General features: G+C 39.9%; 1 protein-coding gene across 6 annotated transcripts in view; it reads right to left on the bottom strand.

Moving 5' to 3' along the window:
• The window catches only part of LOC308060601 (uncharacterized protein), a 134,190-nt gene that overhangs the window by 83,654 nt on the left and 36,920 nt on the right, over positions 1-13,616 (bottom strand). For all 6 annotated transcript variants that reach the window (XM_080379511.1, XM_080379515.1, XM_080379514.1 and 3 more), the window contains one exon: positions 1-13,616. This exon is cut by the window's right edge. The gene's annotated coding sequence lies outside the window, so the exon portion shown is untranslated.

Consider the following 13,616-nt stretch of genomic DNA (forward strand, 5'->3'; position numbering starts at 1 on the left):
TGTCTGGATACTTTGTCTGAAGTAGATTTCAGTGTTGTAGAAGTTTCCGTTGTGATGAACAGGAGCCGTTGTCCCAGCCGGAGGCTGCTCCTGCAGTTTGGGCCACTCCAGCAAGCCACCACCTAAGCGGCTGAGAACAGACACTTTGAGGGTGTAGTAGCCTTTAGGGACCTTATCTTTGATTCCTCTCAGGCATTTGACGTGAATGTCTATCAGCTGCGGAGTCTTGGAGCAGTCAACCTAGGGAGAAGACTCTGAGTTACTGACCTGGGTTGATCTGACCTTAACCACACAATTAGCAAGAACAAATTTCTTCAAGAAAATAACTACCGAAATGCAGACAACATGCTTCTTGTTCAACCTGCAATTACCTATTGCTAACCGAGGATCTGCAATTAGGGAGGTCAAAAGTCATGGAGATGACAGATTAAAAAAAAATAATACAAATACTACTAATAAAATGTTCAGCATCCTTGGGGGAAGGTGGAGCTGTTGAAGTATGACACCAGAAGCCGTTAGCCTGCAATAATAAGGCAGAATTAACTGGAAAACAATACCTTCAGAAATGCAGCACGCTTTGCAAGACAGGCACGATATGTGATGTGACGAGCAGGCTGCAGGCACGGAGTGAAAGACAGGGCAGGCCATGTTTTAATACTAATTATTAGCCTTGCCAAAGCTGTTAGCGCTGTGTAACACACAGGCTATCCTTTCACCTTCTGATTATCATATAATCAGATTCTCTTAAAAATAGTAATCAAAGTGCAACATGTGTAGAGTTTAATAACAACTCCCTACAGGCACCTTTATTCCAAGTCCAGACAAAAGGAAACATCTGCTGCTTGCTGTTGACAAGATGTTGTCTGAGTTACAGAACGTTTAGTATGGAATAAACGCTGTGCTGCTATTAGAAATGCCTTTCTGGTGCTTTCCTTGTACTTTCAGCTTAACGTGCAGAGGTTGGCAGAGGGGAACAGGCACAGCAGTAGAATCCTTACAAGTCTTGCCTGAGTAAAGGCGCAGGGTCTCTCCCACTACACCAGCAGGTACTTCAGTGCTGCCCAAATGCAATCTGCAGGGTCAAGCACATAACAGGGAATCCCAATTTGGTTTCAGTGTTTACTTCAATGGATAAAATTGCTCCTGCAATAACTATTTAGTGCTTCAAATCAGCAATGATTTCCCTCCACCCCCAAGGAATCAATTTCTTCCATTATTTTGAGAAAACACTAGTGGCTAGGTCATCTTCTTTTAATGAAATGTGATACAAGAACCCATGCCACACTTCAGAATCAAATGGCTACCTTGACTACTAGGTTTAGTAATCTCACAGTTTAAGCCTACAGTAGCTAATAATCTCTTCTTTAATCCTGTCTTGGATTTATTTTGGAAGAGATAGCATATTTCCATATAGATAGAAAGCTTCTGGAATTAAATTAAGCAGTTAAATAAACAGTTGAATTTGTTAAACTTCTTTTGTTTCTCAACACAAACCATACTTAACAACTAATCTGAATGACAATTATTTTCAGCTTAATTAGAAAATCTTAATTAACAATGAAGATTTAACCTTAATATTTTTGGTTTCTGAATCATATATAAAAAAATTAACATTATGTGAATAAATAAGACAATCTTTTTAAACCTCAAGGCAGGATTACTGATGCAGGCAGACTTCGTTATTAAACACATTCTAAATTAAACGCCTCTGTGAATTTTATACTGAAATATATTGTGATAGTTTTGCATGCCAAATGTGACATTTTGTATTTTAGATTCATCTTCTGTAGTAATTTTGGAAATGTCATACAAACAAAGATTTTGTCATTTACCAATGGAATTACTATGCATGGCCGGTTAGCCATCTCTTTTCTGGCTCTTCTGGTTGTTTCAAGTCAGCAAGCCATAAAAAATCTTTATCTCTCTGAAACACAGCAATTTGGAAGATAATCGAATAGTGACTGGGGGGCAGAAACGCCAGTCTGAGGAATTATACCACAATCTCTCTTGCATTTACAACCTTCCTCAAAGCGAGTGTCAGTCGAGTAGGAAAAGGAGATAGAAGATTCATCATATTTCAAGCCTGTCTCATTTGCATGGTGGCATAGCTGTCTCATCTCCTGCTGAAAGACTTTGCTTGGCCAGCGCTGACAAACTGTTTTGAAGAACTCTTGCCATGCCCAAATGATTCATCATTAATAGCTTCAGACATTCTCTTTAAGTGTATGGTTACTTCTGCTGGAAAGCGTATTTTGAAACCTGCTAAATTCTATCCTCTTAAACTATGAAAAGAAAAAAAGAAGAAAAAAAAAAACAACAATGCAATGCAATTGATCTAGTCATTTAGCAGGTCACACGAGGGAAAACAGCACTCATAGAGAACCTCACCTTCCCACAAGGTCCTGCTGCTCCATTTAATCCAGTATTCACACCTGCAAGGTTATCAAAGCTGGCTACCTTTTCTTCTTCACATCCATTCTCCTCTGCTTTCAGGGGTTGACTTCCCACTCTGCAGTAGTTAGAAAGGGAAGAGGGTGGAAGGACTGAAAAGAAATTAACTACAACGCAGACACAGAAAGCACTTGCCATTGGAAATACATCACAGTTTGATCTTTTCCTTGAATATATCATAAGCCTTGCAGGGCACCCAGGAGAAACAACAGTGTGCTGAAGCAGAGAAATGGCTTGGTTTCAAAAAGCTGGGCACAAAAAATGCAGTCACAGCCCTAGTAACACAACCAGTATTTGTCAGTCTCTGCCACAGGTCGACATAAGGAAACTAAAGTTTCCCTGCCCATGTATAATCAGCTCTATCTGGCGTCGAGGCTCAGGTTCTAGGTTAAGAATATTAAAGTAGAAAGCCGTTGCCTCTGTCGATGCTTTGACGACTGATTGACAGCTTCAATAAATTGGAACGAGTTTTTGGAAACCATTGGTTCCTTGGGGAACAGGTTGCTCTAAACCACTGAAAAAAATCATATTATAGGTATAATTCTAACTTTTTTTTCAAAAAAAGCTTATAAATTTATATATAAATCATATAATTTATAAATACACTAAAAGATCTTATATATGAAACCTATCTATATGAAAATAAATTAATAAGTCATATGTACATGCACATACACAAATTCTCAACTTCCTGTGAACCATTAAACCTTCCTTGGCATTCATATTTTAACTTCTTACATAATTAGAGTAATTTTAGGGGTAATTATATCAACTGCAAGATTTTTCTGTTTTAAAGAGAGGTCTCTGTAGCAACACAGAACGCCAGCAAATAGTGTAAGAACAGCCCTACACTAGATAACCCAACGCTGCCCTGCTCGGTGCATAGGATACACAAAAAGCACAGTACCCTATGGAGAAAGCCTTGTTGCTAGAGCACAGCAGGAGCAAATTCAAAACCAAGTCAGTTACAACAAGCATTATAAAGCTTTATACTTTAATAAACCCATCCCTTCTTTCAACAGACACAGAATCGTGAATGACTCCTTTCTCCCTTCTCGGCACAAGTATCTAAAGAGAAATGGTCCCAAGTAAAAACATCTGTAGATGCTCTGCTAGCTTCAAAGCACTTCAGGTCTTGCTTCCACAACCTGCTTTAAAAGGCTGGGGAGGGTCAGACGGCCACGCCAGCGCTGGCAATGTTCCAGCCACACTTGCAGGTGGAGCCAGGGCAGGCAGCAGAGCAAAGACACAGCAGCTCTCAGGAGCTGGAGGCCATTGTGGTTGTTTGTGGCTCAAGGCCAGCCACATGCCACCCTGGAGGTCAAGGGACCTGCCTGCAGTGTAGTTAGAGGTGTCACATGGAGCCAAGGAGAAATCTTTACATTATGTACAGTTGCAATTCAGGATTAGCTTGGGCATCTAGAACACGGGCAATGAAAGGACAGGTCCTTTTAGTTTGCCAAACCATGTGCATTTCAGTTTTTAGCCACAAAATAAAATGCTAAAATTTGATGTTCATTAAAAAAAGGAAAAAGAATCAAAACCATCAACATCTCGCTGGACTGTACTTCTGAAGCATTCTTTCAGTATTTTCTAACTTGCTCTTAGAAAATTCAACTCCAGTGGCTTCATTCCTGTTTCCTCCTTTGCATGCTAGGTGATAATATGAGAAGACTCCACATTTGTAAAATGAACTTGGTTCTTTATGAAGAAAATTACAGAGACTCTGCAATGATGTTAAACATCCCAGTCACAAGCACAAGTGCTAGCTGGGGAATGCAGATTGTCAAATTCCCCTCTTTTGAAACAGATGCTCCCATCTCCAAGTTCCTGGCCCATTGCTACAAATCAGCTTCTACTTGGACTTTGCCTGTGCTTTTTTTTCTTTTTTTAGAAATATATATTTACATCAGTGTAAATATATATATTTAATATATATATAATATATATATATATATTTTACATCAGTAAAATTACCACTGCTGTATAGCTAAATTGTTTTCCAGATTCCTCTACCATTAGAACTGCATCAAGTAAATGCTTAGGCAATAGCTGAATTAGTTGGAAGGTCTGTGTAGACACTAGTCTCTATGACATACATGGGAATTTTTCCCAAGCCAGGACTGATGAGAACTAAGGACTGAACACAAGAAGCACAGGGTCAAGCACCTTCAAAATTTTATCCTTGAGCTGCACTCGAGTCAACTTGGGTCCAGCTGTCCTAAATGGTAGTAATATATGATGGTTCTTGAAAGGCACTATCTAACTCATAGAGCTGAAACATCTGAGAATTTAACTTCTCTCCTTCAGAAGAATGGTCTGTTTGGAACTTTGTACTTATTTAGTTTCTCATGATGGAAATTATTTCACTTAATTTGGTTAGAGCTGCATTGACACAGGGGTTCATTAGGACACACATTTGCTTGCAATTCAATTTAAAATTAAATACACTTTGTTGTTGATTTTATTACTTTTAAACTACTGTATCTAGTGCCTTTATTAGCTGCTAATACACAATTATGAAGGTAAACAGTTTTCATTACTGAACATCAAACATTTAAATAACCACATTTGATCTCTTTCCTGGTCGCACTATTTTTCTCTTTTCCCTCCTTTTGCTGGGTATTGGACTGAATAGTGAAATGAGTTACTCAGTGAAGTCAGGCCTCTTTTGTGCTCACCAGCATGCTCATTGGCTGTCACAGCAGAACATAGTTTCCTCTGCTGTATCCATGAGGGTTATTTACTCCTTCATTTCTTTACAGGCAACGTGATGCATGTATTTATCTGAAGGTAACGTGTAGCTTGATCACAAACCCATTGCTCTGATTCAGATTTCCTTCACCCTCTAAGGATAATTCAGACGCAGGGACGAAGGGCACTGGGAGAAGCCATTTGGTCACCTTTTGAAGTGCACTGTGTGTAGCACTTAAAAATTACAGCCCAGGCTGGGTATCTGAAAATGGAGGTATCCAAACAGAGGCCTCTTTCAAAAGCACAGGCTGAATTTTTCTAGGCCTGAGGTCCTTTGTTTGGGAGAAGTTCCATTCATTAATATCCGTAAAGCACTAAAAGATCTTTGGAAGGAAAGCACCTTAGATAGAAGTACAAAGTATCCCTTATCTGACATACCTTTGAAAGAGTTCATGAATCCTGGCTTTCAACTTTTGTTTCTTGTGGTGAGAGACTTCCTTGCGGTGCTTTGAGTCCCACATGCCAAAGGGAACAAAAGAAAAAGAAAAAACTTACAGTTTGTTTCCTAATGTGCAGAAAGAACATGGAAATAAAGCCGTAAATGTGCAATTTTCCAGAGGTTTGCCTTAGGTCTTCCAGTTGAAAGTGTTCAGCAGTAATCAGGAATTTCAGCCACTAATGCTTTATTTCATTACTTTTTCTGTAACTTTTTTCCATATATTTTTCCATGTTTACTCCATTATTTCCAAAGGAAAGTGAACTCTAACCTTGTTTTAAAAGCTTGATCAGTACAATGTGTATTTGTGCATGGTAGTACCCTTACAATCCTTATTTTTACACCACCTAACACATTGTCATATATATGCATACGTACATATACGCATGCATAAGCCTGTTTGTATACACGCAACAAAATATAACACACAAAACAGGCATAGACTGCCAGAGAGACCACAACCTGCCCCTCTTTAAATCTGCCATAAATCTTGATGCCTTGTCTTACCACAACTGTTTCTGAATGTCTGATAAGAGGAACTAGCATTTTTAGAGGTTGCAACTCCTAGGAGGCTGACTGATATGAGAAGTCCTCTCTCCTTGGGGTTCTGCAGCTCTCCAGCATGAAGCTGGAGGGCTTGAAGTTATTTTACTCTTGAACACCAAGCTGAAAAAGTCATTCCATCAAGAAGCCAGCATCCACGTCTTCTGGGCTGTGTTCTCCATGCAAAACCTGAAAACAATAACCCTGCTGAAGGGTGACAACTCAGGAAAACAAAATTCTTCTCCCTAACCTGTACTATTCAGAGATCTTGCTGAGGATTCAAGGACATTTCTCATGTCTGGATCTTCTGTGGATGTCCCTGAGGCAGACATAAAACATGCCTACAACACTACCAATAAACAAGAAGGCTTCCTACTCTATACCCTATAGTCTAAACAGCGTAAAATTATTGCTTGCTTCCACTCACTCTCATCAAGCCTCAAAGCCAAAGAAACATTTTGGGAGGGAAACAATGTAATAGTCAATGGAAACAAATTCCCCAATGGAGACTCCATATCTGGCTGTTGAATTCTCTCCTATTTTAAATTTTTAGGCTGTTTTCATGGAAGCTTAGGAATCTCTATTGAAGACTAAGGCAAAGCATCCTGCTTATTTCCAAAATGAAAATTATCACCATATAAAAGCAGACTACAGAAACATTACAAAAGCCCGTGCACGTAGCTTTTAACATACATTTTTTAACCCTGTAAAATCAAAGCAGACACAACATAATTGTCTTAAAATCCAGCATGATTTGTTGGTAGTCCTAGCAGACGGGCTCTGATGGATGCAATAAATCCTCCAGGCCCTGATAAAGCATCACAGGTGCACGATTACAAAGCTGACATGACCAAACTTGCTCAAAGCAAGACCTTTGAAGCTCTCCACATGACACTTGCATCACAGGCATTGGTTCCTTCACACTGCTCCTCCATCAGCAGGAACTAAACCCTCCTGCTCTCCTGCTCAGCTTTTGGCTGGAGTTCACTAGAAGTCCCCGGAGCAGGGACCAGGACCCGTTTCTCTCCTGTTCCCACAAATGTTGGCACTGACTTTCTTTCCCCAGCCCAGTGAATCACCACCTATGCCACTTCCCCAGGAAGGGCTGGGAGCTGGCTCCGATCCCGACTCTGAGCTGGTAGCCGCCAGGTTAGGGTGATCGGACCCTCCTCATGCCACTTCCCGCAGTCCAGTGGGGGCTGCAGCCACTGGGGAATGTGCCAAGGGAAAGAGCAAGCTGTTCCTTCCCGGCTGCCCCGCAGGAACGTGCCCTCCCAGGCACAGGGGACCCATCCCACGGCAGCGAGGACCAAGCAGTGAGGGACAGGCATCAGGCTGGGGTGTTGGGGAGGGTGCCCAGAAGCAGACCTCAAAGCCTCTGAGAAAGTTTAATGACAAAAACTACCAAGTGAAAGACATCAAGTGTTCCCAGCGTCTGGTGGCAGATGAGAAGGGGTTTAAGGTTTTGGGCTGGGGCAGTTGGAGCTAAAGTTCAGAAAGCAAGAGGAAGGCTGGATTCATGATTTTCCTTCTGGAAGCAGCTCTTGGTGATGCCTGGGATAGCCATTTTTGAGGTGAGCACTTAGATTAAGAAATAAGATGAAATGGAATACTCACTTCATGTAAAATATCAAGTAGCCATATTACAACATTCAGACATTACCAATCCAGGCTTATGCTGAGCCAGAAATGGAGATATTTTTTTTAAAAAAAAAAGATTATATTACCAGACTCCCATAGCTGTCCAATCCCCTTGTTTATCTTTCTAATCTTAATTAAATAATGAATATTCAAAAGAAAATATGAATCAAGGTTCTCTGCATGAACTGCACTGTTTTCCATCTCTCAGTCTCTGAAGTGGCAATGGGAATATGATTTAAAACTATTTCTTCTGGATCCTAGTGAAATATTTGTCACAGTGTGTCATGATAATTTTTAAAAAGCTCTATCATCTACCTAATAAATTTGTTAAGTTTATTCAAATCTTATTGAACAGGAAAAGTGCAATGAGTCATGGTTAATATTTCTTTACCTACACTAAGAAATAAAATATATCAAAAATTCAATGCTTAGGGTCCTATTCAGAAAACCTCTATGAGTCTGTAATACATCTTCTACATGATTAAAAAAAAAAAAAAACAGGAAACTTGCTTTAAAATGAATTATTCACCACCTTGAATAAATTTCCATCTTTCCTATTTGCAAAACCCCAAAGTCAGTTATGTAAATTTTAACCTACACTAATTACCTCAAGGGTGTGCAAGCTAAAGGAAAGTAGATGCAGTAGAAAAAAAAAATCCCAGACACTTCCATCACCAGGAAGCAATTTCATAGAGGAAAAAATGTGTAAGTTTTCAAAAACAGAGCAGCCCATGTAATTTTTTAAATGTGGAATAATCACTGCTGCAATATCCCTTGAATCAGAGATTTACTGGAATAAACCCAAACGTTTTTTCTCAATGGCATATACCATCACCCACATGGCTAAGTGCTTGTTTCTCATCATGATACCGGCATTGTCTAGACTGTAAAAATGACCCATTGTTGGCAACGGCCGTTCCCAACAAGACGGCACAAAATGTGGTTTAGCTTCAAGTCAATGTAGACATTGCAGAAGCCTTCAGAAAAAAAAGTGACTAAAATCTGCCAACCACTGGATACCCTTCAGAGCTCTCCTGGGATATACAGCAGAAAGTGGAGCATTGTTTGAAGGCAGAAGGGCTCAATCACAGCATCGTTTTGTCCAACTCCCTGTCCTGATACCGGGTGCTGCTTCAGCTGTGAGCAGCTCTTTCACACATCTTTCTCAGCTTCTTCATCTTCTATCTTGAGGTCTAATTACACAAATGGCTCATCTACTGATTTCAGAGAGCATGATCACAACCAGTATTTGAAAAAGCTCTTTTAGTCTGGGCCCAGCCTGGAGATATACAATGCCAAGTACTGTTTCTATTGTAGACAAAACCAAGAACCTGACTCAATACTATTAATCAGTGCTGACTGGCTATTTTCACTGTGAAACTATTTCACAAACTGTAGGACTTGATTCTTACAGCAATTATCAATTTGGAAAAAAAAATAAAGAAAATCCCACTCAAACACATCCTTTCCTCTTAGGAGAAAGCCCACAATTCAGCAAAGCTTTGAAGCAAAACAGAATTGGTTTTCTATCGTTTAGCAAAAATAGAGCATATTTAGGGAAAATATTTACCCTCCCCTTTTTTATCAGTCCTAGCACTGGTATGCCAACCTTCTGGTGAGGTACTTGCCCCACGGTGATTTGAAACAGTCGGTTGAGCCCTGGCCCTGATGAAATTATATTCTTACAAGGAGTGCTGTGGGGATCCACCTTCCTGCAAGTCCTCCTCGAGGTCAGGGTGCAGCAGAGGCAGCATGGAGACACCACTAGTGGGGTCTCCAGCAGCCTCCCACCACCCACAGGGATCCCACATGCTGAGGATGCTGGTGCCTCCCCTTAGTTCCACTCCTTAAGAAATCACATTGGTACCTCACAGTGCAAGCAGTGCCATCTTTCCAGCTGTAAGCAAATGCCCAAATAAAAGCTTTTACCTAGGATTTCCATCATAAATGGTTTTACAGCAGTGAAAATGCTGTCCACTACATTTTTAAAGGTGGGAGAAGTGAGATGCCAGTGAGAAGTGACTTGCCTGAGCTCATTGAGCAAAGTGACAGCAGGACTAGACACAAACCCCCCGTCTTTAGTCCCACTGGTCTGGTACCACCTAGTCCTCCTCCTCCACAGTCTGGCTGCTGCACGGAGATTCACTCACAGTGATTTTCAACTTCTAGCGCACTGTATACCACAAAACAAGTAAACAACGAAGAACAATTGGAGACGAAGGGGGAAAAAAATATTGCAAGAAAAGTTAACATTCCTTTCAGGCCAAGTGGGATTTTGAGAGTCTTGCCCTCTCCATGTCAACTACAGACAGACCACAGGGAAGCGAGGCATTGTAAGTGTCGTGAGTAACCTTCATTGAAAGCAAAGTCCCTGGTAGCTGGATACAGTCTGCTCTGAAAATTGTACTGTCCATTGCCTGTTGGAATTTGGGGCACCTTGTCTCGGAGGTGGCCGAACCAGGAGGTAAAGTTGTGTCAAAATCCTGGATATGTGGTAGTATTGTTCAGGGTGCACTCTGGCAAAAATTTGTCACAAACTTGCAGATGTGTTTTCAAAAGGGAAAGGGAAAAAGCAACACCCCCAATCCCCCATGACTTTCCCTCCAAATAAAAAATTAAACCTTTTTACTGTTCATGAGCCCAAAATTAAAAACTTAAGACAATCGAGTCATTTGTAAGAGCCAGGGGGAAAAAATATAACTCATACTCTTTTAAAATTGATACTGCAGAACACAAAGTGAGATTTGCTTTAGTCATGCTACAGCGTTATTACACTGAGTAATAGATACATTTAGTGACAACATTATAGGCTGATCATTTTGATAAATCTGTAAAGCATTGCATTATCTCTGACAACAAAGTGAAGACTCAGCTACCAGTCAACACAAAAAGGCAGTATCCTGCTGACAAGGTGGGTGCTTTCATAAGACATTTAATATAAAAAACATTAATTTTGGACAGTTGTGGAAACTAGTGTAAAGCAGGTGGGATGAACAAGGACCTGAGCTTCCCCAAAACTCAGAGATGTTTTCATTCAAGATTTTCATTCAAGAGGGTAGTACTAACAAATTAAAAGATGCTTAAGATGCAGTGAGGAAACTGGAGGGATGTCTGCTGCAGAGCTACCCGGCTTCTACAAAATAAAGATTTTGCCCCTCCAGCCTCAAAAAAAGAGGACTTGTTCTTCTCATTTCTGTCTTGCTGTTCACAGACAGATCACCTGTAGTTTCTTCAGAATCACCAGGTGCTCCTTTAGATGCTTCTTATTTCACAGTTGAGAAGATGTAGCTTCAAGGTCATAAAGCTTTGATGTCCTCATCAAAATCTACGGAGTGTTGTAAGTGTATGCAAGGCCATCTATCAGAGTTTCTGACAACCATAGCCGAGCACTGAAAATGTATGATGCTGAAATGGCATTTGCCATTGATAAAGAGACTTTAAGCAGAAATACGCTAGCCTGTCAAAGCTTCGCAAGTTCAGACGTCTCCAGATTAGCCTAGAAATCAACAGCTACTAAGAACCTTCAGTTTTAGCCTAAATAGTAATATATAATGGCTGATGATAACTACATTTTATTAGGGAACATATTCCCTCCAGTATAAACTCCTGCAGCATGAGCAATGCTAGTGGAAACTAACCGAACTATGCCAATCTATGGATCTAAAATGAATAGTTTACATTAAAAATGAAAAAGAAATAATGTTCATAAGCTATGACATGAGCTTCAGGGTTTTATGATCTTTTCTACTTTCTGGATACTGACAGCAAATCGTGGCATGAAAAACTGAAGAGAAACTGAAAGGAAATACCAATCGGAAATGCTGAGACTTTTTTTTTTTTTCTTTTTGTGGTTTTTCCCCCATTCTTCCTCAATTTAAAAATGTTTGTTAATTTCAGCACAGCATGTTTTTATTATTTCTACAGCCTTTTCAAAGTCCCTCATGAAACTTTACTCCTTTAATCCTCTTACCCTTCCCTAAAGCAGGTATCTAATTTTAGGTCTGTTTTGCAGATAGGGAAAACCAAGTCATAATAACTAATTTGCTTGTTCCAGCCTCAAAAACATGATGTCTTGGTCTGAGGTTACAGTCTATCCCATCTTTCTGAGTCCCCATTTTTTTTTTTGACTGTCAATAAAGCATTTCTCACAAATTTGTCTCCATAACTGTAATCTTAAAGCACAGGCTTTAACTTTATCCAGGAACTTCCATTTCTACTGGCTTTCACATCATCTTCTGTTTCAAATGTGCAGACATACACTTGAACACTGTATAATAAAAATAGACATTCACTTACAATTAGTATATGAAAATTACAGAGAGGGAAACAATGCTTACAGTATAGTTTACTATATGATTGTCTTAAATACGACAGTGGCAATAACAAGTTGCCATGGTTAATGATTTTTCTGTGTAGAGAACAGCTGTCCTCCTGCAAGCCCACATCCTGCTCCATCTCTCTGATGAAAGTTACAGGTGGAAATTGTTTCACATTTTCAGCTGAAAAGTAATCCCTCCTTCCCCGATTTGAATGTTGACATGAGTAATTGTATCATAACATCATACTATGCTGACACATCTTTGAGTGAATGTATGCATTTTAGTATACGTTAGTATCGTAACCACCTAGTCCTGGAAGCTGCGTCTTGTCTAAGGGTTTAGTACAGTGAGAGAAACCAACTGTGCTAACAGATTGCCAGCAGGTTGAGCAACAGGGATGATTTCCCACCTTTGTACTAAGTTAGTAAGCAAGCATGCCTGAAATGCAACTGGACTGTCTTTCCCAGTATTTCTATGCCTCAACTTACAGGTGACCTGCTTATGTTTCACACTAGTAAACTGGTGTGAACCACTCCAAAGCCCTTAAAAACTCGGATTACACATGGAAAACCCAATATACCTCAAAGTGAGCCCTGCTTTGAGCAGGAGGTTGGAGTAGACAGCCTCCAGAGGTCTGGTCCTTCCCCACATAACTGTTCTACAAAGTAAAGGTCAAAAGCATTATCCAGCAGAGGTTCCACTGGAAAAATTCAGCTCTACTCTAAGACTGCAGAAGCAAAAAAAAAGTTACAACATTTAAAGCAATTCATTTATCTGCAGCTCATAAAATCTATGTAATCTATTAACGCTGCTAAGGAGTCTCCTGTCATAAAAGCTCACCAACAGTAGACATAGCTGCACCTGTGACTACAGTTTGGCTCCAGATGTGTTAAAAATACAAATAAAATCTCCCGGGGGGGGAAGTAATTCTGGAGAATAGATGAGCAACTGAAACTGTGTTTTCATTGTGTTCATTTTTGCAGGTTTGTGCCTCTCTACATCAGTAATGCTCACTCTTTCCTTAACAATCCTCATCTGAGCTCTTTTAACAGGTGGTCAGTACTTGATGAAGTCACTTAAACTTCAACAGGCCTTGGCAATCACTGATTCTCTTTGAAGTATCTTTCCAATTGTCTCTGTTTATTGAACCATAGAAATAGACTTCCTTACTGGACTTTATATTAGGATAATGAGCCAGAGAGCTGACCAGTCAGATTACCTTAAGCAGCAGCAAATGCAGTATCACCATTTACAGCAGCTGCAGGATTCATTGTTCCAGCTCAATAGAATATCAAGAATTACTCTAGTTATTTAATTGCCCCTCTGATCTTAAAGAGTGAAAGAACACAGTAAAAACTAAGCAGATTCCTTTTTAGTGAAAAATGTAAGAAATATATAGATTTCCATCACTTCCATCTAAATATTTACTTACCCATAAATCCACATAACTCCTGAACAAAGCAATCAAAAAA

The sequence above is a fragment of the Falco punctatus genome (genome assembly GCF_963210335.1).
Source record: "Falco punctatus genome assembly, chromosome: 3".
Lineage (NCBI taxonomy): Eukaryota > Metazoa > Chordata > Aves > Falconiformes > Falconidae > Falco > Falco punctatus.